The sequence below is a fragment of the Delphinapterus leucas genome, chromosome 10, assembly GCF_059928025.1.
Source record: "Delphinapterus leucas isolate spDelLeu-1000000601 "Yukka" chromosome 10, BTC_Dleu_Yukka2, whole genome shotgun sequence".
Lineage (NCBI taxonomy): Eukaryota > Metazoa > Chordata > Mammalia > Artiodactyla > Monodontidae > Delphinapterus > Delphinapterus leucas.
The window spans coordinates 70,460,348-70,487,169 of NC_143138.1; positions in this window are offsets into that span (position 1 = coordinate 70,460,348).

Consider the following 26,822-nt stretch of genomic DNA (forward strand, 5'->3'; position numbering starts at 1 on the left):
TTCATGATATATGCATTATGGGAGAAATAACCTCATATTAAACGGAATGTATTGCACCAGATTTGAGAAACTAATAGGAAAGGATTCAGAGTCTGTCCTCAAATTAGTCATCCAAGGTCATGAATTCAAATGGGAAGTCTAGCTTCCTCCAGGATTATGTTGCTTAGCACCAGGTTTAGAATAAATCAAACTGTATGGGATGATTGAGTTATTATTTCAAATATTCTCTGGGCACAAAGGTCTGGGGGATAAACTTTATGGGAGAGGCTGCTTAAACACTGAGCAGATCCCGGCAGTATAGAATTTGTCAGGCACGGGGGTGTTTCGGCATGTTTTGCAATGTAGAAATAAAAAAACCCTGATGTGCAGCTCAAGGGAGTGGGGTGGAGGATACACTGAAAGGGTCCTGGCAAGTGCCAAATGGGAACTCTGTATAGCTTTGGGCTAGATTATAAAAGGTAACTTGTGTCATGCTAAGGAATGTATCACGGAGTATTTCCCAAGGTATACATCCCCTGGGACGTAAGTTCCAAGTCATACTCTGTGGGAATGGAGGGTTCTGTGGTCAAATGTGTTTGGGAAATGATTCTTGCTCCTTGATAGCTGCCTGGTGCCATTAGTGTACGGTCCTCAGAAGTCCTGTGGTAAAGGATTCCTTAACTTTGTCAAAGCTGAAGCGGGCATTTCTCAAACAAATGGTATTGAAGATAGTAGTACCCTTCTGTGCATAACTCACTCCTGGGTATCTGGGCTAATACCAGAGTATCCTGGGTGTAGATTTGGGGTGCTGCTCTAGCCAGTGGGGGCACATAAGGTTTGACAGGAGAGGGGCCTGCTCAGATCTCTGGGGTAAGAATCTGGAGGCAGGTGGAGGATGAAGTGGGAAGAAGGACATGTTTTGGAACACTATCCTGAGAACCAAAGGCTGTGCCAGTGCAAACATTATGAGGGGCCTGGCCATGTTTTCTGAGACCTAGGTCAGGAGTCTGCAAATGACAGCCCATGGGCCCAATCTGGCTGGTGTACGACCTGTTTTTATAAGTAAGGTTGTGTCGGAACACAGCCATGCCTGCTCCCTCACATGTTGTCTTTGCACTGTAACGACAGAGTTGAGGAGTTGAGCAGAGACCATGTGGCCTGCAAAGCCAAAAATACTTACCATCTGGCCCATTGATTGATTGATTGATTGACTCAAAATCCCAAATACCAAATTCTAGGAATTAGCCCTAACTTGAATGTTGAATACAAGTGGCAGAGACTGGGATTGTCCTCTGCCTTTTCAGCTCTGAAGGTCCAAGAGAACTGAAGACCTCCCTTCATGTCTGGTAGGCTCTGTTACCGCTCCCATGGTGGGACCCAGGCTGCAGGGGCATCAAGAGGCCACTTGTGTCTTTGAATTTTGAGCTCTGTAAGCTATCATCATTACCTTTGGCACTGCCTCAGGCTATGTCACACCTCCCTAGGAATCCAGCTGCAGTTTCTGGTTCCTCTGAGCCCAGTTTCCTCCACACGCTGTTGATACTGGCAGACATTGTCTCCTCTCTCTCTTGGGGAGCAACTTTCTACACATATTTCTTGGGATATATATATTTATACACCATGTGTAATGTAAAGTTCTGTGATGATAAAGTATGTGGTTGTCCCAAAAGGTAGAGTGGAGCCATTTAAGTCCACTACTCCCACAAGACAGACGTATGTGGTCCGTGCAAGGCCTGGGCTGCCCAACACCCAGTATATGTTTTATTTTATTTTTGTCTCATCTGTGCAGCTGTCTAAAAATCTGAAAATGTTTTATTTCAGTGGTATTGATGCCTTTGAGAGTCTACTAAAGTTAGGGGGAAAAAAGGGAAGATGTATAAGCATTGCTAATATCTGTCACTTTATTTGTGGTAGCAAGTGTTTAACAGAATCCCATATTTTCAGAGAGCTGCACACAAAACATAAAAAATGTAATGTTTCTTAGCTGTGAAACATGCCAGTGAAAAAGTTCACCCCAATCATGATTTGAATATTTGCTTTTATAGAAAGTTAAGTACCAGAAAAGAATTCCACAGCTTAAAAAATAAGGGGTCATAAATGAAGTGCAAAAGTTGATGTGGACCCTGTGAAGTGGATTGAAAACATTGCATACCTGGCTAGGAGCTCTGAAATGTGCAGGTCAAACAGAGCAGGTCTGGCCAGTGCACTGTGTATCTTCATATCCCCAACACAGTTGGTCTGGTTTTTAATTCTCATTGCAAAAGGCAATATCTAAAAATTTTGAATTTTAGGCCCAATTCAATTTCTGGGATTTTGCTTATGGGAATATCTACTTTTTTTTTTTTTTTTTTCAAACTAGACAATACAATTTACTCTGTGATTTTAGACAGGACAGAGACCTGTATTATAATCAGTAACATCTATGATGTTTGCAAAAATCATTTTTGAAACTGTAGGAGGCAGCTTATTGCAGTGAAAGAAATCTTTACATATAAAAATGAGACTACTATAGATTATTTTGAAAAGATAGGCTTATGGTCTGGTTCTGCTATTAGCCAACTGGCTATGTAACCTTGGGTGGAGTCTGAGCATCAGGTTTTTCTCTGGTGTAATGAAAATGGTAGTGTTGCCTTACTGACCTCCCAGGCTTGTGACAGTTATCAAAAGAGAGAGAAATGAGAGGCATTCAAGAGATATAAGCCAGTTTTTGAAAATGATAGGCAGATTGTTCTCTGTAGGGAGACTCATGAAGTCTGTTAGAATTTTATGTGTGCGAATATGTGTGTTTGTACATGCATATACTTTATTCACCGTATAAATAGGCCTATATGAGTCATGAGAACTAATTATCAATGTGGGCATAACAGCTACTGTGAGCTGAACGATTTTGGCATACTCGGCACGTCCCATAAATGACTTCTTAGCCTTGCAGCAGCCCCAACATTAGTAGGTATGACACTCTGTGTTAGTTTTCTATTGCTGCATAACAAAGCAACAACCATTTAGTATTATTGTCTATAGCTCAGAGGTCTGGGCACAGCAGAGCTGAGTTCTCTGGTCAGGACTCACCAGGCTAAAACCAACGTGTTGTGTTGGCAGGGGCTACATGCTCATCTGAGGCTTGGGGCTCTATTCCAAGCTCATTTAGGTTGTTGATAGAACTCAGTCACCTGAGGGGATAGGACTGAGGTCCCTGTTTCTTGCTGGCTGTTGGCCAGGGATTGTTTTCAGCTTCTTTAGTCCACCCACAGGTCCTAGGCACGTGGCCTTCTCACAGTGTGACAGCTTACTTTTTCAAAACCAACAGTGAATCAGTCTCTCCCATTTCTACTTGTAAAACATCTTATATAATGTAATTTCATTGAGGGAGTGGCTATCCCATCATATTAATAAGCCCTACCCACACTCAAGGGAAAGGGATTTTGTAGCGTATATTGCCCGAGAATGGAGGCACTTGGGGAACAATCTTAGAATTCTGCCTACCATACACCCCCATTTTGCAGTTGGGGAGGAATTCTCAGAGAGGTTACATTCCTAGCCCAGAATCACAAAGCCAGTAATTACAAAGCAGGAATTTGACTACTACCAGCCTTCCAGGCAGGATGAACCTCCATTTTGTACCAGGTGGCTGTCACAATGTCTTCAACAAAGCCCTGGGTGGGGACAACTGAACAGCCATGTATATTGAGCACTAAGACAGCTGCATTGCAGACCAGAGCTCCTCAAAGTGTGGACCACAGGCTGTTGTGGTTTAGGAACTGTTTGTTATTGCAGTGAGATAAGAACAGAAATTGAGAGCAAGTGTTGAGAAATATTTATAACAATATGACATTGGTGTGATATCAAACACACTATACTTTTGTGTTTTGTGAAAGTATTACACTGCAGTGAATTGGAAAACACACACACAACAAAAATAAAAACAAAACCAATAAACCAAAAGCTGGCCCTTCACCATTTATAGTGTGAGGAGCCCTGGTGTAGAACACAGTTTGTCAATCTTACTGTCATCGAATGGGGCCCAGTGCTTCTTGCTCTAGAGCTAAGAATAGAATCCACCTGGGGAGTATGACCACATTGGCCTCCTGGACTAAAATAGTAGCTGAGATCTTTGACAACTTTTTCTGGTCAGTTGGTCTTGCACGTTGTTTCTTGTGAAGCCAAGCCTAAAAATACTATAACTGAATTTCCAAGGACTTTGCAGTGCCTTCTAAATCAGAATGTTCAGAAGCCCCTGACGGTCATTAGTGTGTCATTGTTTTTAGAGTTTATAGAGAAGTTGTCTTGCTGGCCTGCCAAGCAGTCAAGGTTAGTTGACAAAGTTGTCTCAAGCTTCTTTTGGTTGCAAGTCACCAAAACCCACAGGAAACTGAGCTGGTGAAAACGAGGATTTGATGGTGAAGCATCAGAGGTGTGTGATGGAGCCTGACAGAGGGGTTGGGGCTGGGCAGTGAGTAGGAGCTGAGGCAGCTGCCCTTGTCTCTCCCCTCTGCTGCTCCACCTCCTGTTCCATTCTCCTGTCAGCACCTGGCTTTCTCTGGGTCTCTGTGTACTGTTGTTGATGGCGGCTACCACTTCTTTCCCAAGCTCACATGCCTTACTACTACTGTCCCATAGAGGCTGATGAACGTCTTCAACCTCCAATTCCAAATTCTCAGGAAAGAGTATCTGAGGAGCCCAGTTTGTTCAGATGTCCACTCTTGAGACAAGCTTGAGTAGTACAGAGTGGCATCTGGGCCCCTCAGCTGGGTTTTCGGTAGTTCTCAGGGGGATTGTGGGCTGGACAGACACTGCAGAATGCCTTTTAAACTGACCCATGTGTAGACCTCAAGGGGATACATTAACATTTTTTACATGTACCCTATGTTGATTAGCTTCCTAAAAAAAATAATTAGTGAAGACCTTTTTGACACTTTGTAGCTCAGTGGTTGTCTGAAACATGGCTCTGTTTTCATTAAGACTAAATATCAAAACAATAGGGACACACAATTTTATCTTCCTGAAAAATCTCTCCCTTCAGAATAGAAAGACCTTGGGCAATGTGTAATTATTTCTGTGCCTCTTAATTTGATAGCTTGAAAAATGTTTGTAGTGTTTAAGAATGTCTATGGAAATTTCCTGTCCCTGCCACAGATCAAATTGTTTAAATGATGGATGGTAATTTTATATTGAATTGTGATAATAGTATCTCATTTGCTGCTACTTAAGTGATTTCTTTTCCTCTTAACATATGTAGGTCAAGCTACTCCTTCAGTTGAAAAAAACTGTGAATAAAAAGGATAGCAAATGGAAGAAAGCCAGTTATGCAACAATTTCAGACTTTTGAAGTAAGACCATTGCATTTCCCAATATTGATTATTTTTTGCTTGATTACAGTGACTCTCTTCAGCTGTTTATTACAATATAGATCATAATTCACAGACTGAATTTGTTCTAAACTAAAAATAAGTGTGAGGGAGTGGAATGAGGAAGGAGGTGAATGAAAAGTAGCATTTTTGACATCAGTGATTAAGCATTGAGTAAATAATCATATTTAGCTTTTCTAAGCATTGTATTTGACTAATAATAACCTATTGAACTCTTCTTGTCAGAGAAACTTAGATTTCTTCATATGCACCATCTCATTCATTTTCCCTTTACTTTCTATGGAAGGTTGAAGACAAATTTTATGTCATTTCTGCCTGATAGGGGAGAAATGGGACAATGAAATGGCTGGCAGTACTCACTGACGTTTGTGGTCTGGTATTAAATAGTAAAACTTGTGTGTCTGAAACCTGAATTCAACTCACCAACTTATGTTATTGGAACTTTGACGAGGCTCAGAAAAAGGACCTTCTTCTTTGAGTGAAGTACAGCTACCTCAGATGTCCTGTAATCCCATGTAATCTTTGCTGACTATTTAGGCAACAGACATTTGAGTGACTTCTGGGCTCAGTAAGCTTCACTGTGTGCACTGAACAACTGAGCAATTTCTGGATGTCAGGGGGCTTCCATTCCAGGAGATAAGATGTGTCTATAAACCTGTAAAATACAAGGTAGAAAATGTGGAGTGACAGGAGGGATACACAGATAAGGAAGTTCTAAGGAGGGAACCATTAATTCAACAACTGTGTTGAATGCTTGAAGGGGACTGGGCAGTGTTTGCTTTTCTTTTGTTCATTCATTCATTCACTCATACATTCAGCTCATATTTACTGAGAATGACTTTGCTAGAGGTTGGAGAAAGACAGGTAGATAAGACAGTCTACCATCCTCAAGTTCAGCCTAATGGGAGAGGGATGGGCCAGGGAAATATGGGAAGTATCCCTACTTGTTCAACAGATGCTGATGGAGCACCACTGTGGGAGGGGTACTCACCTAAGCCCTAAGCATACAACTGTGGACAAGCCCAAGGTAGCCAGGGATAGAAGGAGGGAAGGGTCAGCACTGTGGGTGATGTTTATAATACAGTGCAGATGAAGCATACCTCTCTGCTTAGTACAGGTTTGTCAAATTTTGCAGTGAAAGGGGTCTAGGACCCCCCAGAGTAAGGAGTCATTTATTCTGCTTTGGAGTGTTCAGCAAAGGTTTCCCAGAACAGGGGATATTTGATTAGGGTGCTGAAGGAGGAATAGGTGCTTGCTGGGTAGGGATGAGATGAGTTTAGCCAGAGACACCACATATAGAAAAGACACACCTGCCTGTTGTTGGTTTAAATAATGTGTAATGTTCAATTATTATGGCATGGGAATTACTTTTGCCACTACTCTGTACTTTATCTAGAAGACTTCTGGAAATAAAAGAGGAGTTAGGCTTACTTTTGAGAATAGCCCTAGGGCTAGAAAATAGTTTGCTCTGAAACTTGGAAAGCAAATGTTAAATACATTTTTCCCTAGGTCAGAAAATGTTTAAACCCATTAGGATGCAAAGATTAGGGATTTAAATTGGATTCACAGGAGATATGCAAGCTCCACATATGTACTAGATTATTTTTTTTGGAAATGATGTAGGCACTTTGCTCATAAAGTAGAGTAAGGCTTCTCAATACAGCTGAAAAACTAAGAAATCTTTGAGAAGGGCCTATGCATTTCACCTTGGAAACTACTAGCTTAACTATTCAATAGACATGGTTCCTGCATTTTGGACTAAGCTTTTTTTTTTTTTTTTTTTTTTTTTTGCGGTACGCGGGCCTCACACTGTTGTGGCTTCTCCCGTTGCAGAGCACAGGCTCCGGACGCGCAGGCTCAGCGGCCATGGCTCACAGGCCCAGCCGCTCCGCTGCATGTGGGATCTTCCCGGACCGGGGCACGAGCCCGTCCGTGTCCCCTGCATCGGCAGGCGGACTCTCAACCACTGCGCCACCAGGGAAGCCCCTGGATTAAGCTTTTCTTAACTTTCCTTCCTTTTCCTTCTTTTCCCAGATGTCTCCATGTGAAAAAGTCAGCTGTTTAACTCCATACATATTTGCATTATTGCAGGTGATCTTACAATTATGGTTAAGATTCTTAGAAGATGCTACAATGGTTATAAAGAGAAAAGCAACCTCAAAGCAGAAGGGTGCTACAAATTCAAAGCAGAGAGCAAATAAAACATGAACAACAAAGCAAACGTATTTTGCAAGTAAATGTTGTGGCAGAAATCCAGGCACCTGCCAGATGGAAGTTGTTAGGAGTGGCCATAACGGTTATTGACTTAGAATTCATCCATCCTCTCCAGTTCACATTTGATAAACTGCCAAGTCTAATTCTCTTAGTACCAACTTACCTTTTCTAATATGTTTCCACTCTAACAGCTGTCCAGTCATATTGCTTAGAGTTTTTTAAACTGTAGGACTAACCAATGTTTCTGTGCCCTAAGTTTCATTCAGTGGACTCACTTGATCCTCACCAAGGAAGACGTTTCTTTACAATCAATTAGCAAAGGCAGACAACTCCTGTGAATGTCAGCTCTGCTCCCAACCCGCTGTGGGTCCTGGGATTCTCTGACCATCAGTGCTCAAATGCCCCTGTCTTCTTTGAGGTGCTCCAGGGATGTTGTTCCCAGCCCTGAGTGGCCTCCCTGAGAGCCAGCATTTAGAAAAAGGGAAGCTGAATAGTTGATTTCTGACCACTCATAACGTAATTACAAGAAGCCGCTGTCAAATGCTGCTAGTTCAGGGGAGGTGCAGGGATCATGGGGGATGGTGGCAAAACACCATCCCAGGGGAATAAGTCAAGAGAGAAGTACAGTTTTAGAGGGTTTTGAAAGAGCCCTGACCACACACTCTGCCCCCTAACCTGGTACCTGGAAGAGCTCATCCCAGTTTTTTAGTAGTCTCTTTATAAGCCTTGCTAACTTGCTTTCCTAATAAACTTATCTTAATTGAGCCAGGATCTTCATCATGTTTTCCCAGAGTATCCTGGGTTATGTGCCCACCGGCCCCTTTGGTCTTTGTAACACTCTTTTGCTCCTTCCTTGTCCCTGACCCTGTGGAACATTACCTACCATCTGCATGGTTTAGATGCCTGCCCACGTTGACCTATGGTAGTGGTCTATCCTTTGATTCACACCACCCATTGTCTGACTGTTGCTTATAATATTAGTTATCAGCAAAGTGAAAAGCATTATTCATGGTTTTCATTGAATACCTGCATGTTAAGAACTATAATGTATTAAACAGCATAAACTAAGTGGTTTGTCTTAACGAAATATTGGTAAATGAGGGAAATTATATAAGGAGCAAGATTTTATTAGAATACCTGGGCACAAGTTGGTATTCTTGTTTTGACTTATTTTATTAACAGTTATTATTTTAATGCTTTTGTCTGAGAATACCTATCATATTCATCATATCAAATAGTAGTTATTTGATTACATATTTATCTCCTTTACTATTTTGTGCAATCTTTAAGAGGAGGACTGTGTCTTATTAATCTTTGCTTACTAAATAATACTTGAACTTCTTCTGAGAGAGAGACAGAGACAGAGAGGGAGAGAAAACCCAGGTGAGTCACTGATCTCTTCTGGTTCATATAAGCTTTAATTTTCAACATATAACCAGCATATCTGCTGTAATCAGTTTAATAATCATCATATGTGTCCTGAAGCTAGTTTTGGGGGTGTGTTCTCCTTTTAACCTGTTTCACTTGCTATGCTACTCACCCTGCCTACTTCACCCTCCGGCCCCCAGTGAAAGCTTAATTAACATAATAGAGATAATCACAGATATGTATACATATGATGTATCAATATTCAAGGACTATGGCAGGTCACTAAAAGGGTTGTCTTTTTTTTTTCCCCTAGGCCTAAGACTTTAGAAAAGAACATTTTTCTTTTAAAAAAAGCTATAAAATAATTTAATGACACAAACCTTTTTAAAAAATGGTGGTATAGAATAGGACTAAGTTTTATTGTTAGGTGTGATTAGACGTGGCAGTGATAAAGCCACGGCTGTACTGGGGACCATCTGCATGGTGTTCAGTGCTGTACACACTGTTCCAAGCAGCTGGCATGGGCAAGCTGAGGCCTTGTGCTTTCTCATAACTTCTTTCCCTTTGTCCTGTCGCCATCCCCTGTGGCCCCTGGCCTCTGATTGTCTTGGCTCACTTTTCCTCCAGCATCTTTCTGAACTCATTTAGGATGAAGTTCAGTACTTACACGAATTAGTCCAGGCTCCTACCCCACACTGGCTCCAGCTCTGCTCAGTGGCCTTGTCTAACTGCCCAGACTGGTGTGCCCTCCATTCCCCAAACTGCGCCTTGGCCTTTCACAGCTTTTCCCACTTAGGGTATCTGCCTTCTTTCCTTGGAACCTGCCTAAATCCTAGGCACCTCTTTTTTTTTTTTTTTTTTTGCGTTTCGCGGGCCTCTCACTGCTGCGGCCTCTCCCGTTGCGCAGCACAGGCTTCGGACGCGCAGGCTCAGCGGCCATGGCTCATGGGCCCAGCCGCTCCGCGGCGTGTGGGATCTTCCCGGACGGGGGCACAAACCCGTGTCCCCTGCATTGGCAGGCGGACTCTCAACCACTGCGTCACCAGGGAAGCCCTAAGGCACCTCTTAAAGTTAGTTTAGAATTCATCTCCAATCTCTTCCTGGCCGCAGTATTGGAGAGTCATCACTCCATTCCTCTCTTACACCTCCTATTAACTGGACCCCTTGTTTGAAATCCGGCAAATGGCATCAGGGATAGTTATTTCGTATTGTGAGATGTGACTACAAATTCCTAGAGGGCAGAGACTGCCATAAGTATTTTGCAGCTCCTTTCAGTGTCTGGCCATGTTCTTTGTATATAGTAGATGCTTAATAAACATTTGTTGAGCAGTTGGTTTCATGTTCCTTGAAATCAGATGTTCTTAGTTAATTTTATAATAGAGGCTTTATTTTATTTTTTCTTCTTGATATATCATACAAAAGATGGGAAAAATCTATTTGGAATGTGTTGAGATATGAATAAACAATAATAAATTATTATAAGCCTTTCAAAATGTTGTTGCTACTCTCTGAGCTTTTCCTCCATTTGGTGTTTACTTTCTCAAGAATCAAGAAAAATCTTAATTAGCATTGTTTGTATGTTAGCTCTGGATTGACCTAGAATTATGCTAGGTACCATTAGTTATAATTCTTAGACTCCTGTGGTTGAGTGTTCACGCTACAACACACTTCAGAGGATCATTTTAATAGACTTACTTTTATCTCAATAATATTTATTTAGTGTTTCTTGTCACAGTTATTGCAAATGACAGTAATTTAGCTAGTCTGAAATGTGTTGTGTTAAAAGTACATCAGATATCCTAGTTAAGGATCAAGTAAATAAGTAACTCTTTAGAGGAGAATTAAGTCTCTTCACAGACTTGCCCAGTGTCATAGTTGGTGGACAAGAACTTTCCCTCTGTTGATGGTGATTGGCCATCACCAGTTTACGTTCTATGAAGACAGGTTGAACTCGCTAAGCCAGCAGATGTCAAGGAGTCATTTGTGCTTTGAGGAACATCAGACAACAATACATATTTAATTCCATCCTTATATACCAAAGACACTCTTTTTTGGTGACAGTTTTATTGAAATATAATTTATATACCATACAGTTTACCCATATAAAGTGTAAATTCACTCTAAGTTTTAGTGTATATATATTTATATATTATATTTAGTATATATATTATGTACGTTTAGTATATGTATTAAATCTTAGTATATTTACAGTTGTATATCCATCACCACAATTAAATTTAGAACATTTTCATTACCCCAGAAAGAAACCCAATAACTTTAGCTATTGCCCTTCAATCTTACCATTCTCCCCAGCCCTCCATCTGCTAATCTGCTTTCTGTTTCTATGAATTTCCCTTTTTTTGGACATTTCATATACATGAAATCATATAATGTGATCTTTTGTGACTGACTCCTTTCACTTAGCATACTGTTTTCAGGTTCCATCCATATTGTGGTGTATTAATGTACATCATTCCTTTTTATTGCTGACTTATATTCCATTGTATGGATATACCACATTTCTTTATCCATTCATCAGCTGTTGGACATTAGGTTTGTTTCCATTTTGGGGCCATTATGAAAAGCACAGTTATGAACATTTGTGTATAAGTTTTTGTGTCAACTTAGTTTTTCATTCTTCTTGAGTGTTTACCTAGCAGTGGAATTCTGGGTTGTATGTTAAGTCTGTGTTTAACCTTTTGAGGAACTGCCAGATTGTTTTCCAAAGTGGCTGTATCATTTTACATTACTGGAACACTTTTACTGTGAGAAAATGGATCACATTATAGATAAAAGGGTTTCTACATTTGCAGACTTGTGAGTACATTAATTCACATTTCTGAGTTTCTCCCATTGATATTTTTTCTAACAACTTTATTGAGGCATAATTTATATCCAATACAATTCACCTCTTCTCAGTGTAGACTTCAGTGATTTTAGTAGGATTACCAAGTTGTGAGTGCATCACAGTAATATGGCAATTGATGTACAATTGATTGTACATTTTCATCACTCCGATAAGGTCCCTCCTCCCATTCCCATTTATTTGACTTATCCTTACTCATTTAATTTTGTGATTTGTTGGCGCATGTGGTTGCTGAGCCAAAGGGCTGAGTAAACTTTGTGGCTAACAAACATAAAGTTGAGAAATGTTTATCAACTTAATTTTTTTTTAAGTTTGAGTAGGTTCACAAACTCATACTACAATTTTGTAATCCAGATAGCCCTGAAAATTGAAACTTTTTTCATACCTCATTTGGTAGAAACTTGATCTGAATTGATAGGTGGATATGTATAATATTTATTCGTTCTACTTAATGTGAATAATCACATATCTTACTACAGAAATATTAATATTTGACTATGGGGTGCTGCCTCAGCCCTCACTGGGGATGATTTGTAACAAATATGTGATACACATGTATCATTTTACCTTTGTAAAATCATTTTACCTTTCTAAAATCCAAATAATCCTGAACTAGTGTAGCATACCTGGCGCCAAAGTTTTCACGTATGATCTTGTGGACCTGTGTTTGGTTTTAGAAGTCAGCACCTCAGGGCCTTTGTACTTGCTGTTCTTCTTCCTGGGAAGCTCTTCCTCCAGATAGCCTCTGGGCTCCTTCTTTTTATTCAGGTACATGTTGATTTTGCAGGAATCTCTTTCCTGACCATCACAAATGTTTGTGCCCCTGTCACTTTCTACCATGTCACCTTGCTTTGTAATCTTCATGGCACTCATTCTGATGTGATCTAATGCATTTGTTCCTTTGCTTGCTGTCTTTGTCTCTTCCAAAATAAGCCCGTGAAGGCTAGGTCCTTGGCTGTTGTTTCACCATGGAGATGCTCAGGAGGCACTGAGCAGTGCAGTGTGAAGACCATGCCTCCTGGCTGTGGCAGCCTGTCCTTGCTCAGTGTCCTGCTGCTACTGAGCTGATCCTGCTCGGTTCCCCATGGGGATTGAGTGGAACTTGACCTAAAGGACACTTCTGAGCAGCTGCTATCAGACCACATAAGGCTCTTGCCTCTCCCAGCACAGAGAAAACTGGATGTTTGGTCTTGACTCTTGTGTTAACCCCTTGTCACCATGGAGACAAGTTCTTTGAAAGGTCTCCAGGCCTGAAAGGGAGGATAGCTCAACTGTGAGAGATATTAGGTAGTCGTCAGCCTCCAGATTATTATTATTTTTTTCCTTCAATGATAGATTTGCATCCATGTTTTGGGGACATGAAGAAAGCCGTGACCAGAACATCAATCTGCTTTTCTCTCACCAGATAAATAGGTGGTAGGCACGGTTTCTGATATAATGCAAAAGATACAAGGGTGTATCATTTCCTCCAATCTAGGTCTTATGCCCCTCTCTTTATACCTGGTTTTGAAGCTTAATACTCATGATAGTCAGGATCTAATCAAGACATCATGTCGTCAGCTTATTTGCTTGTTAGACTTAAGTCTTTGCTTAAGGACCAGTTGAGGAAGCTGCTAGTGACCACGGTTCCAAGGGCCTATGTCACACCAGAGGGCATCCATGTTGGCATCGATGGTCCGAGTCTTTATAGCAGTTTAGCCAACTGGGAGCGTCATGAGTTTCATTCTTAACCCCATAACTCATTCTCTGGTCACTTTGGGGTGGTCCCTTCACCCCTCTAAGACTGTTTCTCATCTGTGTGATGAGGATGTGATGCTCCCTAGGGGCTTATTGTAGAGCTTAAATGGGCAAACATTTGTAAAGTGTCGGCACAAAGAAGGGCCTTGATTGTGTTCATTTCCATTTTCTGTGTCTTCCTTGGACTCTTAGTTTGCTCAGCATAATTTAGCTCCTTTAGAATGTTAAATGGAATTTAAAACCCACCAAAGTCCAAATGTATTTTATGAATTTACTGAAACTGCATAGACTTGCTGAGATTCAACTGCTTTGATTCACAAAGTGGACATTTTATATGGTTGAACTTACTACTTCTCTGTGTGTCTATTTTACAGTACAAGAAGGGGCTGGGTATTTGGAGAAAGGCAAACATAGAGTGTCAGTGTGTTGTCCATTTTGTTTGGTCCTGTAAGAGCATCAGAAAATTATAAGAGTCCAGACTGCAGGGCATGGCCGATGAGGAGGGAGCGTGTGTGAGCAAAGCATGATGAATGTCAAAAGCAAGGCTGGTATACAAATGAATTGCATAGACATTTGAGAGAATTTAAGTTTTTGGTCTTAGTTTACTTTTATGTAAAATGGATTTAGTCCTTCATTAGTTCTGTCTTTCCTTCATTAAAAAAAAATCCTCCAATCTTTTACCACTAGCATGTGTTCATATATCTGCTTACTTGATTGTCATTTTGAAATAAAGTTATAATTAAAGGTTGACAGAGCAGAAAGAGAGTTGAAGCAGAGAGAATAGAGTATATGAATAACTTCCCCAAAGTTCACACCTTCTATGTAATTTCAGTTCATAACCTGGGCATTAAAAAAGGGAGAACCAGCTTATCCTTTAAGCTGGCTTCTCATCCTTGGAAAATTTAAAATGGGAAGTCTAGTTCCAAAGGGTGAAAATGGCATTCCTTGAATGCAAAAGGAACATATATAAAATAGAAGGAAAAATGACAAAAAATGAGTTGAAGGCACACACACTTCATTCAGAACCAGCCCCTTGGTTTACTCAGCTCCCCATGGACTTAAAAGCTCATATATACACAGGATCTTGCCCCCAGGGTTGGTCCCCTTGCTGCACAGTGTCTTAAGTTGAAGCAGTCATTTTCTTGAAAGTATTGGGCAGGGTTGAGAGTGCTGGCTTCAGGATCTTATTTCTGTTGCTGGAGGACGGCCTTTTCTGAGCACTCTGAAGCAAGGGACTTGCATAAAATGTTTGGGGACCAAGATCATGGGAAGAGTCTTACTCTTCATCATTCATTCTTGATTTCATTTGAAATCAGCTTCACACATATGTATAAGCGGTTAACTTTACCTTACAGGAGTAAAAGCCAGCTTGGTCTGATATCCCCGGGTTCTTCAAAACTCAGGAGGGACCCAGGCCATTTTCATTTTTCAAGGCTCCCAGTCTGTTATGAAATGAAGAAATGACAAAACATAGTTGAAAATTGTGTTATATTTTAAATATTTATATTTAACACATTACTGTTTGTTTGTTTTAACAAAGTGCTTATACAGTGTAACTGAGCTCTCCCCAAGAAGTAAAGGATACAGTAAAGAAAATTATAATGCATCATAGGCTGCATGGTCCAGGAAAGAGATGCAACTTAACAGAACTTCTCCTTCTGGTGCTATGGTTCTCTGTGACTGTACGTGTGATCTTTTTAGGAGATTAGTGTAGAAAGTCTAAGTTTAAGGCTCTTTGAATTGGAGGCCTGGGCCCAATGGCTTTCTGGTCCCTGGGAAGTATCCCAAAGCTACCCTGAACTGAGTCTGCAGGGAGCTTCCCATGGCAGTTCTTATTACTGCTTTTTGCTTATTATTGCACACATACCGTGAGCATGTTTTCATCTTAAAACCTTCCTTCACTCTGCATTCCCTTCCTGCTATGCCCTAAACCTCTCCCTCCCTCCCTTCCTCCTCCCTTCTTTCCTTCCTATCTAGATATAGTAATCTAATCTATCTTTTTCAACACTGCTACCAGATTAATTGAAAGATGACTTAAATTTCAGAACTGATTATTTTGCTTTTATGCCCAATTAGACCTCTTCAGCTCCTTACCCCCACTGCAGTGCACAGAGCATAGTATTCCTTGGCCTTGCTCATTTGGACCCTACTTGCCTGCCTCTTTGCACCCTTCTCCCCACACCACTGACCTTCCCCATTCCAAACTACCTACAGCTTTGCAGACACATGAGGCGTCTTTCTTGGAGCCTTTGCTGTTCCTTCTCCCATCATTTCTCTTGGCCGCTTGGCTGACTTCCACTCATCCTTTAACTTAGACTTACTGTCACATCATTTATGAAACCTTCCCCACACGTAACTCTGCCAGGGAATGGTGCCGTATTCCCTGGCGGAGTTATCTGCTCCCTGCTTTGAGTTGTCATAACACCTTAAGCCTCTCTGCTTTTGGTTTCACCGTGTGTAAAGTTGGGATACTATATGTGCTTTCCTTTATAGGATGGTTGTGAGCATTAACTGGATTAATTGATTAAAGCACTTAGAACTGTTTGGCACTGGGATAGGAAGTGTGAAACTGAATAATTTGCTGTTATCACCTTGTGGGACCTCCTGTAATAGCCCACACTGCACTGTCTAATTACTTGCTTCTCCTCCCAGCTGAACAGTGAACGTGTTGGTCATCTTCATGGCCCAAGCCTCTAGCATGAGTCTTCTCATATACTTAATTATCATCAGCATTGTCTTGTCATCATCATCAACAATAATAAGAGCTAACATTAATGGACATTCACTGTGTACCAAGAACTTTTGCCCAGATTACTCTCATGAAGTAGCTGGAGCCAGGATTCAAAGTCAGATTATCTGACCCCAGAGCCTGCTCTTGGACCAACATGATATGCTCCCTTCCAAACTGAAGTTGCCTGGTAAACATCTGGATGGATGGATACAAGGAGAGAATAGCAACGGAATTGAAATAGCTTTTCCCCTGCATCATATTTACATAAAAATCCATCTTGAGCAGGTAATAATCTGACTAGACATGGAAGTTGTTACGTATCTATTTTCTTTTCTTCTTCTTTTTAAAATTTATTTATTTTAGTTATTTATTTTTGGCTGCATTGGGTCTTCGTTGCTGCGTGCAGGCTTTCTCTAGTTATGGCGGTGGGGGGGCTACTCTTCATGTTGGTGTGCGGGCTTCTCATTGCAGTGGCTTCTCTTGTTGAAGAGCACAGGCTCTAAGTGTGCGGGCTTCAGTAGTTGTGGCATGCAGGCTCAGTAGTTGTGGCTTGCGGGCTCCAGAGCGCAGGCTCAGTAGTTGTGGTGCATGGGCGTAGTTGCTCTGCAGCATGTGGGATCTTCCTGGACTGGGGATCAAACCTGTGTCCCCTGCATTGGCAGGTGGATTCTTAACCACTGCGCCACCAGGGAAGCCCTATCTCTCTATTTTCAAGGAGAAAGAGAATTTTCCTTCCCTGGCTACGGCTGGGGCCCAGGGGCTGGGAGCTGCCACACTCGCTGTCCAGTTCCATGTCTCACAGGTACCATCCATCAAAAGAGCTTGCTTTGGCAAACAACTTAATTTCTGTATTTGTGCCATTCTGAGGACATTGGTCAAACCTTTGATAAAGGCGCTTGCCTCATTCCATTTTCAGCCTGACTGATCACAGATTTTGCTGCTGAAGCTAAAAAAGAGAGTGGTGGATTCTGAAAGCCAGTCCTTAAGGAGCAGGTGCACAGCCTTGTGTTTGAGAACACGAGGTTTGGAGTCCTTTCGTTGGCAGCAGAATTACTCTCACGTAACCTCCATGTAACCGTGAACTTGGGGATTTGTTCCAAGTTCTCCCCACATGCGAGCCAACTGTGGGTGGCACAGACTCTGTGGCCTTTTCCTGTTCCTGTCAAGCTGTGTTATGCCTGAAAATCTTGTCTCCTTCCCTGCCCCTTCATCATGATATCTTACATTTGTGTGGAATCCTTCAGGAAATGTTTTGTGTGTACATGCTCATCAAATTCACACATGGAGATACAGACTAAAGATTGGATAAGAAAACCAAGACTCAGAGAAGTAAAGATTTTCCCAGAGTCAAGTAGCTACTGAGTAGGAAGATCTGGATTCAAACCCTTGTTCCTCGGCTCTGAGACTGTTCTGATTCTACTGGGCCATAATGTTTAAAAGACCAAAAGCTTCTTGAGAGCCAAGACTAAGTCATCTCCTCCTTAGTGTCCCACTCAGTTCTTGTTGCTGTTCTGATTACTGAATGGGTTCTCAACAAATACTTGTTAAACTAAATTGAACAGAATTGATGGAAACTTGTTGCTACAACCAGGATTGGAAACTCTCTGTAGGGTAGATATCCTCTCCAGTAGTATCACCTTCTTAACTTGGCTGCACTTTATCTTTCTTCTTCTTTTTAAAAAGTATTTATTTTTCTGCACTGGGTCTTAGTTGTGGCATGCGGGATCTTTGTTGCAGCATGCGGGATCGTTAGTTGCGGCATGCGGAGTCTTTAGTTGCGGCGTGTGGGATCTTTAATTGGGACATGTGGGATCTTTAGTTGGTGGCATGCAAACTCTTAGTTGCAGCAGGCATGTGTGATCTAGTTCCCTGACCAGGGATCGAACCCGGGCCCCCTGCATTGGGAGCGCAGAGTCTTAGCCACTGGACCACCAGGGAAGTCCCCTTATCTTTCTTATTTTAGGCAAATGTTTACATCTTCCTTAGTTAGTTGGACAGTACCTTCAATGCTCTGCCATTGTGGGTTCCAGTCAAAATCTCTTGAGTCAGCTCTGGAAAGATGTAATTAAGGGCTGGAACAGAATTTCATTCACCACTGTCAGAGCCCTCTGTGATAGGTGACTTCCATTGTGTAAAACAAATGTTCATCCTCAAACTGACATAATGTCATAGTTCTTTTCATCTCGGACTTGTCCTCTCAGGAAGTTAATGGGAGTACCATTGCCCACAAAGAAAAGTGTTCCGTTATCTTGGAACTGAAGTGTTCGGAGGGAACTTTATAGGGTTTATGGTTAAATAGCCTTGATTTTGGTAATTCAACTCTAAACCACTCCCAGGAGGACTTACATAAGCAGAAGACCATGTTTTAAAATGCTGCATCATTTGGAAAAATTTACTTGGGCTGAAAAATAAGGTTGTCTTTTCTTCCTGTCTCCTCCCCAGCTGCCTTGGCCCTTGGGTAGCCTTTTGAGCAAAGTTTGGCTGTTTCCATCTTCAATAGCTTTGCAAATGTTACCTTTTGGCAAATGTAGCCTTAGATGTAGAATGAGATGACTTTGGTTTGGAAATTGGCCACTCATGTTGATAATAGCTATTAATTTAATCAGCCTCAAATTGATAACAGGTATCGCCTGTAGAAACAAAGATAATTTTTTATTGATTGTGATCAAGTCTTCTCATGTAAACTCTAGGCTTATTTTGTCTGTAAAAGGCTGGTGTAGTCGTATGCAATCTGAAAGAGACAGCAAGAGGGAGGTAGAGGAAGGGAAGAGAACTCTCCCCACATACACAAGATGTGTTTGCTTTATTGTTCCGTTACCTGTTTTCTCTGGAAACTTTTTAGATTAGCTTTTATAATCCACTTTGAAATGTTTGCTGTTTTTAAAGCAGAAGCAATCTTTGCAGCTTTCAAGCAGAAGGTCATCTTATACAAAATGTTCATTCTTGTGCAACAAAGCTTATTTCTTCTACAGGATCAAAGAAATAATGAAGGCTCCTTAAAAGTTGTTTTTCTCTAAAGAAATGATCATCTTGATAGTTGGTGATTTATATGTGCCTTTCCTGTTGGAATTGAAAAGCGAAAACATTTGTATCAGTAAGGATTACTGAATATTATTAAGCTCTCAGATATTACTGTAACTGCAGTTTCAGCGTTTCAGAGTGTAGGGAAAGATGTCTTTGATTTCTTCTTGTCTAGTTGATGTCTATCTCTCCAGGTTATTCCTTTGCCCTGGTTTATTGCCTGATGGTCATCCAGCCATTGATGTGGTCTCTGTGTAGGTCTCTGAGATACAGCTGTTTCTAGAACAAAGTCCTGGAAGTTTTCTTGCCTCCAAAACTTTGTTTACAATGTTTTCTTGGGCTGGAACACTGTTTTAGCAATGTCCTGTTTTCCTTTAGTGCTCAGCTTAAATGTGCCTTTTTCTGGGAAGCTTCGGGGCCTATTTTTACCATAATTTATCACTTAGCCCTTTATATTGAAATAGCTATTTTCCTGTGTATGTCCTCCATCCTTCTGTAGACCACCTCATGATGTGTGGTGGCTCATTGGTGATACAAGTCCTTCACTTACTCTAGCTACAAAAGCATCAAAGATTAATCTACACTGTTACGGAGTGATAAAAACTCTATCCGGATTACAGAAGGGAAGGGATTAAAACGCCAGATGGAATGAAAATGTAAATTTAAATATCTTACATTTTTCCCCCAGTGTAATGATTCTTAAATTGTTGGTTTCTGACTGTTCATACAAGAAAGGAGTGTTTGAAATTAGTCCTGGGACAAATCTCATTTTGTCCATATTTCTGGACACATCTTTTGATGCAGTGATGGCATTTAATGAGAAAAGAGATTTTTCATTTTTATTTCTAGGATCAGTTGAGTTTTGAAATCTGTGACTGTAGAGAGGACCTGGGTTTCCTCTGTCCTTACCTCTTCAGATGGTCAGCATGTCAGGTTCAAGTCCTGCCCTGTAACATGGTGCTAGGATAGTATTCATCCAATATACACACTGATTGGCAAAAGGTATAACTCTTACTCCATCAAACTCTAGTAGTTACAACAAAAGCCACTAACCCTTGTGTAAGGAAAAGATGAACCATGCCACACTGGGTGTGTTTGTGACAGTAATTATTACTTCTACTTGATCGCTCCATTTGGTTGCTTTTCTAGCTCTTATGGATTTGAAGGAAGACTCACGTGATCTCTCATTCTGGTATTAATGACAATTTGATAACTAGCTGTAATTTAATCATTGATGCAGCCCAAATCCATGTTAATGATTACACATTTTCCTTAGAATCCCTTCAGTTGAATTTAAGCATTATTTGAGAAAGAGTACTCTTTTGAGTAAAAAATGGCAATAAAAGCCTGGTATGAGTATTAAATGTGTTCCTGCAAAACATAAAATGAAAATCACTGAACATATTAAGTGCTTTGAAATCTTTGTTAAATTCCAGCATCCCATGATCACAGAATTTACAAGCAACAGCTTTTTAGCTTTAACATGAGAAATAAAAATAACTTTTTTCTTTGCTTTTCATATGGTTTATATATATATATATTTTAATTTTTTATTTATTTTATTTTATTTTTTATTTTTGGCTGTGTTGGGTCTCTGTTGCTGTGCGTGGGCTTTCTCTAGTTGCGGTGAGCCGGGGCTTCTCTTTGTTGCGGTGTGTGGGCTTCTCATTGTCGTGGTTTCTCTTGTTGCAGAGCATGGGCTCTAGGCGTGCAGGCTTCAGTAGTTGTGGCACGTGGGCTCAGTAGTTGTGGCTTGTGGGCTCTAGAGCTCAGGCTCAGTAGTTGTGGCACACGGGCTTAGTTGTTCTGCGGCATGTGGGATCTTCCTGGGCCAGGGCTCGAACCCGTGTCCCTTGCATTGGGAGGTGGATTCTTAACCACTGTGCCACCATGGAAGCCCCTATATTTCTGTTTTAAGGATTTTTGGCCATAGTTGCCCCTGCTCCAATTTTAGGGATTTTTATTAAAATTTTTTTCACTTGTACACAATTTGTTCATCTGATAGAATCAGTAGGAGTCCGGTAATAAGTTACTCTGGCTGTGGAACCATATTTTCCATTGCGCTTCCCACTTTTCATCGCACATTTCTTTCTCTCTTTTCTCCTGTTAAGCCAAAATGATAAGGAACCAAAAAATGAAATACATGTAGAACAAAAAATCATTTTCTTATTCTGGTCCAATTTTTACTTTGACTTGGTGTCCTATTTTCCCCCTTCTGGAACATGACAGAGATTTAAGTGTTTCAGGGGAGGAGATGGGAGACTGTGCCTTCTGTATTGTTGCATGGATGTACGTGGGGTCATTGTAACAAGAAATAAGATGTGATTTTTTTTTTTTTTTTTTTTTTTGCGGTACGCGGGCCTCTCACTGTTGTGGCCTCTCCCGTTGCGGAGCACAGGCTCCAGACGCGCAGGCTCAGCGGCCATGGCTTATGGGCCTAGCCGCTCCGCGGGATGTGGGACCTTCCTGGACCGGGGCACGAACCCATGTCCCCTGCATCGGCAGGCGGACTCTCAACCACTGTGCCACCAGGGAAGCCCTAAGATGTGATTTTAAATGAAATGTTTTAATATCCCCACTATTACCCACAGCTATAAAATACTATCCATGGTACATGGCTTCTAGCATTTCTTATATATAAAGATAGCTTTTGTTTGTATTTATTCCACTAAAAAGGAAGAGTTATTTAGAAATCTTTAAAGTCAATGTAATGTGTATCAATTGATGAATTACAACTTTTTAGCTTGTAGGTGCTTTGTTCCAAGGCCAGGATGTATATTTCGCTATATTGTTATCATTTTTACTGAGTGAGGAAATGTTTGGTCATTAAGGGGGAAGGAATATCTGTGGACAAAACTGCTGCTTTCCCTGACCCCAAAGCTCAGTTTTGAATATTAGTCTTCAAAGCCGTTTTTACTTCCAGTGTTCAGTCTTAATTGAAAGCCACATACACAGTTCTGTAATCCAATCTGCAGATCCAAAAGGGGAATTCATACAAGAGAAAATTAACTTACTATTATTAAAAAACACTGCCTCTCTAATGGATATAATAGAGTAACAGGTCTCCTCAGGCTCAGTGGCAGTTCCTTATATAATAACTAAAATATTAGCATATTTAAATTGATTTTTCATGCCTGCAAATAATGATCAAGTCTTATTTTAAAAACATACTTAATTTGACTTAGATGATAAGGATGTTTGCTCAGAAAGAGACATTCTGGGCTGTTATTTTCTACTGGCAAGCATCAGAGCTGGAAGTTGAGTGGTTTTGATTTTGTTAATGATGATTCAATTTATTTTTATTTTATTAACAATAGGAACTCTGTCCCCAGGACTACTCTGTTTTAGGTAAATTTATGGCACATGATTTCCTTATTAAATAACATTTCTTTTAATTCATTTATCTTTATAAGAGTGTTTCAAGATCAACTATGCTTTGTTCTTTCCAAAAGGTACCTAGTTCTTGATGTTTTGTTTGTCATAATTGTGCATAGCAGCTGAGCCTGTTCTTGGTGTGTGTGTAGGGGGTTCCCCCTGAATTTTCCCATAAAATGTAGGCCTGTCTCCTGCTGGCATCAAGAGAGCAGATTGGGATAACCCCATGGCAAGAAGGGTATGTCCTTTCAAAGAGTCCTGTTCCAAAGTACTTCTGTGCTTCACATGAGGCAGTATTATATGTGGCTGCCAGTTGACTATCTTTTTATGAATCATATCTCCTAAACCTCTGTAGTGAGCATGATGGGAAAATATCTTTATGGAAACAAATATGTGAGATAAATTAAGTTAAAAAAAGGCATGTAGCAAATTTAACTAGAAAATGAACGTAAAAACTGGCCTGCAGGATTAAAATTCTCATGGGCTCACAGCTCCACACAAAGAACAGTGTTCTGGCTGATGTCAGTGGTTTGTACAATATTACAGAATTGTTCCCAATGTTATCTTCTTGTGCCCCATGGCTGGTATTGCAATATTTGTAGTTGAAATACATTTCATGTTATATTACACATAAATTTGTTATTGGCATGTATGTGTGATATACATATACATACATATAAATGTAAATAAAATGTTATATATGAAATGAATTTCATGCTATGTTCTTTCATGATAACTTCAACTTGCTTATTATTTCTGTCTTGTTCTCTTATTTGTTGGTCCTATACAGCTTTCTTTTTCTTTTTTTTTGCATTTCCAGTTTTTCACTTTTTTCAGTATTATCTGTCTTGATAATTGAGAAATTTTATTTTGTTCTTATCTTTCAGTCATTTGTCCGTTTCATCGACATTTCTTCTCTGGGTTCTCAGAGTGTTTAGACACCATGAGAAAACAACTTCTATGAGTTTAAGTAATTACAGTCAGAATGAATGGGTTTTTGTGATACATAAGTGTTCAGAGATGCATAATATTGGTTGCACACACTCCGTAAAGCTCAATATGTAAATGTAATTTAGAATGTATATGCATGATACATGCATATACATTCTAAATCTGTTACAATGATTAAGAAAATAAGCTCTCACACAGATTTCTTAAATCACTGTCAGTCATTTATTTTTCAGGGTCCACACTGATACATATGCAAATTGTGTCAAGTAATCACAGGACACTAACAAGCTTCATTGACTAGGATGGTTCCAAGAAGACCACAACCCATTGAAAGTTTGGGGCCAGTGTGTCCAGTCTACACAGATAGTGTCTCTCCTTTTGCTTTTTCTCTGTTTCCTGTCCTTTGTTTTATGCCTCTCTTCTATAAAGTATTTTATGTCTTACAGTGGAAATACATATATATATATATATATATATATATATATATACACACAGATTTTAAAGAGATAAATGAGATTTAGGAAACCTTGGAAGGTTGGTGGTGCTCATAAATCAAGGGGGTCTGGAGTGAGTGCTATTTGTAGTCAGTGGCTCTCAAACTTCATCAGCTTCTGAATCACCCAGAGAGCTTGTTAAAACAGGTTGCTTGGCTCAGCCCCAGAGCTTCTGATTCTGTAGGACTGGGATGGGGCTTGAAAATATGAGTTTCTAACAGGTTCTCAGGTGAAACTGATGCTGTTGGTGGGGGACTGCACTTTGAGAACCACTGATCTTGGATCGCCTTTTCATGTGTTTGGGATGAGGAAACTGAGAATCAGAGAGGGGAAGGGCCTGCCCAAATTTTGCAATGGTAGGGAGTTGCATCTTCAATAGAATTAGAACTGGATCTTGTGGCTCTGGCCCTGTACTGTTCTCCTGGGGTCTGTTCTTTGATTGACCAGAGAAGGCGAAGCTGCTTCCTGACTATCTGAAGAGAATGTGGGAAACCAGATTGGCCACCTCTCCCAGATTCCAGTCTATGGGCAAGGCTGGTGGAGAGAGAGGGCTTTAGTGCTCGTACTGCTGCCTAACTTACCCAAATAAATTTCACTCTCTTTATTTCCGTGTCCAGTTTAATATTATAATTATTCATGGAACATTTGTTGATTTGTGATCATTTAGAAATTAATACTAATGTCATCATTTTTGAAACAGGGTCTGTTAAACTCAGTTCTATAATATGTCAAGAAAAAGCAAGCTAAAGACAGCATAGGCTACAAGAATAACTGTGGAAAAAATGGTTGAATTCTTTACTTGAATCTAAGGTTTGGCTTTTAGTTCAATAAAATTTCAGTAAAATATTATTTCACTAAACAAGTTTTCTGCAATATCCTGTAGCATACATTTTCATGGTGGGAAATAACTTATTGTTGGAAAGTTCAAATTAAAGAATAAATTATTTGATAGTTGACTCATTGATGTTAAATGGAATTTTATGAAATTATTTTCATAATAATATGAATTGGTTGAATTTACTTAGCTAGGAAGAATAACAAGAGCTGTGTACTTACAGGTGTTGCATATTGATTTCATTTTAGTGATTTTCTTATTGGGATGCAGATTGTCAAAGTGGCATTGAGGTACCATTAAATTCAAATAACTGTCATTTGATAATTAGGTACCAGAGCTGGGTGCAGAAAGAATTGACCTTAAATTGAGGGAATTAAATACTACTTGTAAACCATTGGGGAAGAAAGGCCACTTAGAGTTAGACTCGATTCAATTCAATAAATCTTGACTAAGGGCCTTCTATGCTTAAGGAATGCACTTTTCTAGGTAGGTTTTGGAGTCCATATCTGGCCTCAAGGGCCAGTGTCTTTGAATTTTTACGAAAGTGGATGCAGAACATGATTGGATGATGAAAGCAAAAACTAGATTTTGACACTGATGTTATTTTCAGTTTCATGGAAGCAAAGGCAGCAGGTCACAGTTCACATGCCATGATATGATCTGTCATTTTTGGGCAATGGAGAAACTTCGGTCTTTTCATGTTGTTGAAATGGGGTCGAGGCTACAGTTCTGATCCTTTGTGTTGCTTTCTATCTTGCCAGCGTCTGGTGGAGGCTGCAGAGGAAGCACACCTGAAACATGAATTTGATGCAGACTTGCAGGTAATTGATTATAGCTTGAGTTCAATTGTTTTGTGTATTTGCTGCCAAAGGAGAAACACTAGGTATACTGGGAACACCAGGGTTCAGAGGTTTGGAGAGAAGGCTCTTGAGAGAATGGTACAGGGTTGAAATAAATGTGCCTGTTTTTTGACAAGACAGGACAGTGATCCTCAACCATTTTCCACTATGCAAGTTACAATAGGGGATAACACACACTTACATGCATGTAACCAGGTTTCCTCTCTAATTCTGGGGGAGTTAATCAGTCAACTGACAATAATCACCAGAGCTTTTAATGGTAAATTGATAAGACAGATGGCAGAATATATCCAAATCCCTCTTCCATGGCTGCATTTTAAGTGACTGAAAGCAATGTTGTTATGTATGGATCTAACCTTGAATTGACTGTTAATTATATTTAAAAATTAAATCATTCACAGACCTGGGATTTGAACATCTGCTTAATAAACTTTTGTTGTGGATCTCATATCTAATCATGGCACACCTGTGTCTGGTTGAGAAGGACTTTGATGCTGTCATGTATATATAAAACATAGTTAGAGGCAAGAAGTGAATTGAATAATACTTGGAGGTTCCTTTGGGTCCCTCCAGAAGGAAATTTCATCTGTATTGTTTTTTTGGGTTTGTGACTTTTCCTCACCGCTAGCAAAACGGGTGAATCTTAATTCCTTAAGTCTGTGCCTTGCTAGAACATATCTCTTTTAGTGCCATGTGGTCACAATTAGGAAGTAGTGTTTATTTTGCTGTGTTTTCATTTATATGGAAAAGATAAATCTTCAAGCACAGAAAAAGATGGTAATACCAAAGATAGCGTTTGGCTGTGTCTCTGTTCCATGGTTGTACCTCTTGTAAAAGAATGCACACTCAAATGGGGTAATGGAGGAAAGTTTAATAAAGAAAATATTTACAGATGTATGGTAAGAGAAACCAACAAGCAATGGTGTTGTACCCCCGGGCAAGCCACACTCCTGGCCTTGAAGGAGCAAGGGGAGGGGGTGGTTTCTAGAACCCAGGGAGAGTAGCTATATGGAAAGGGTAATTGA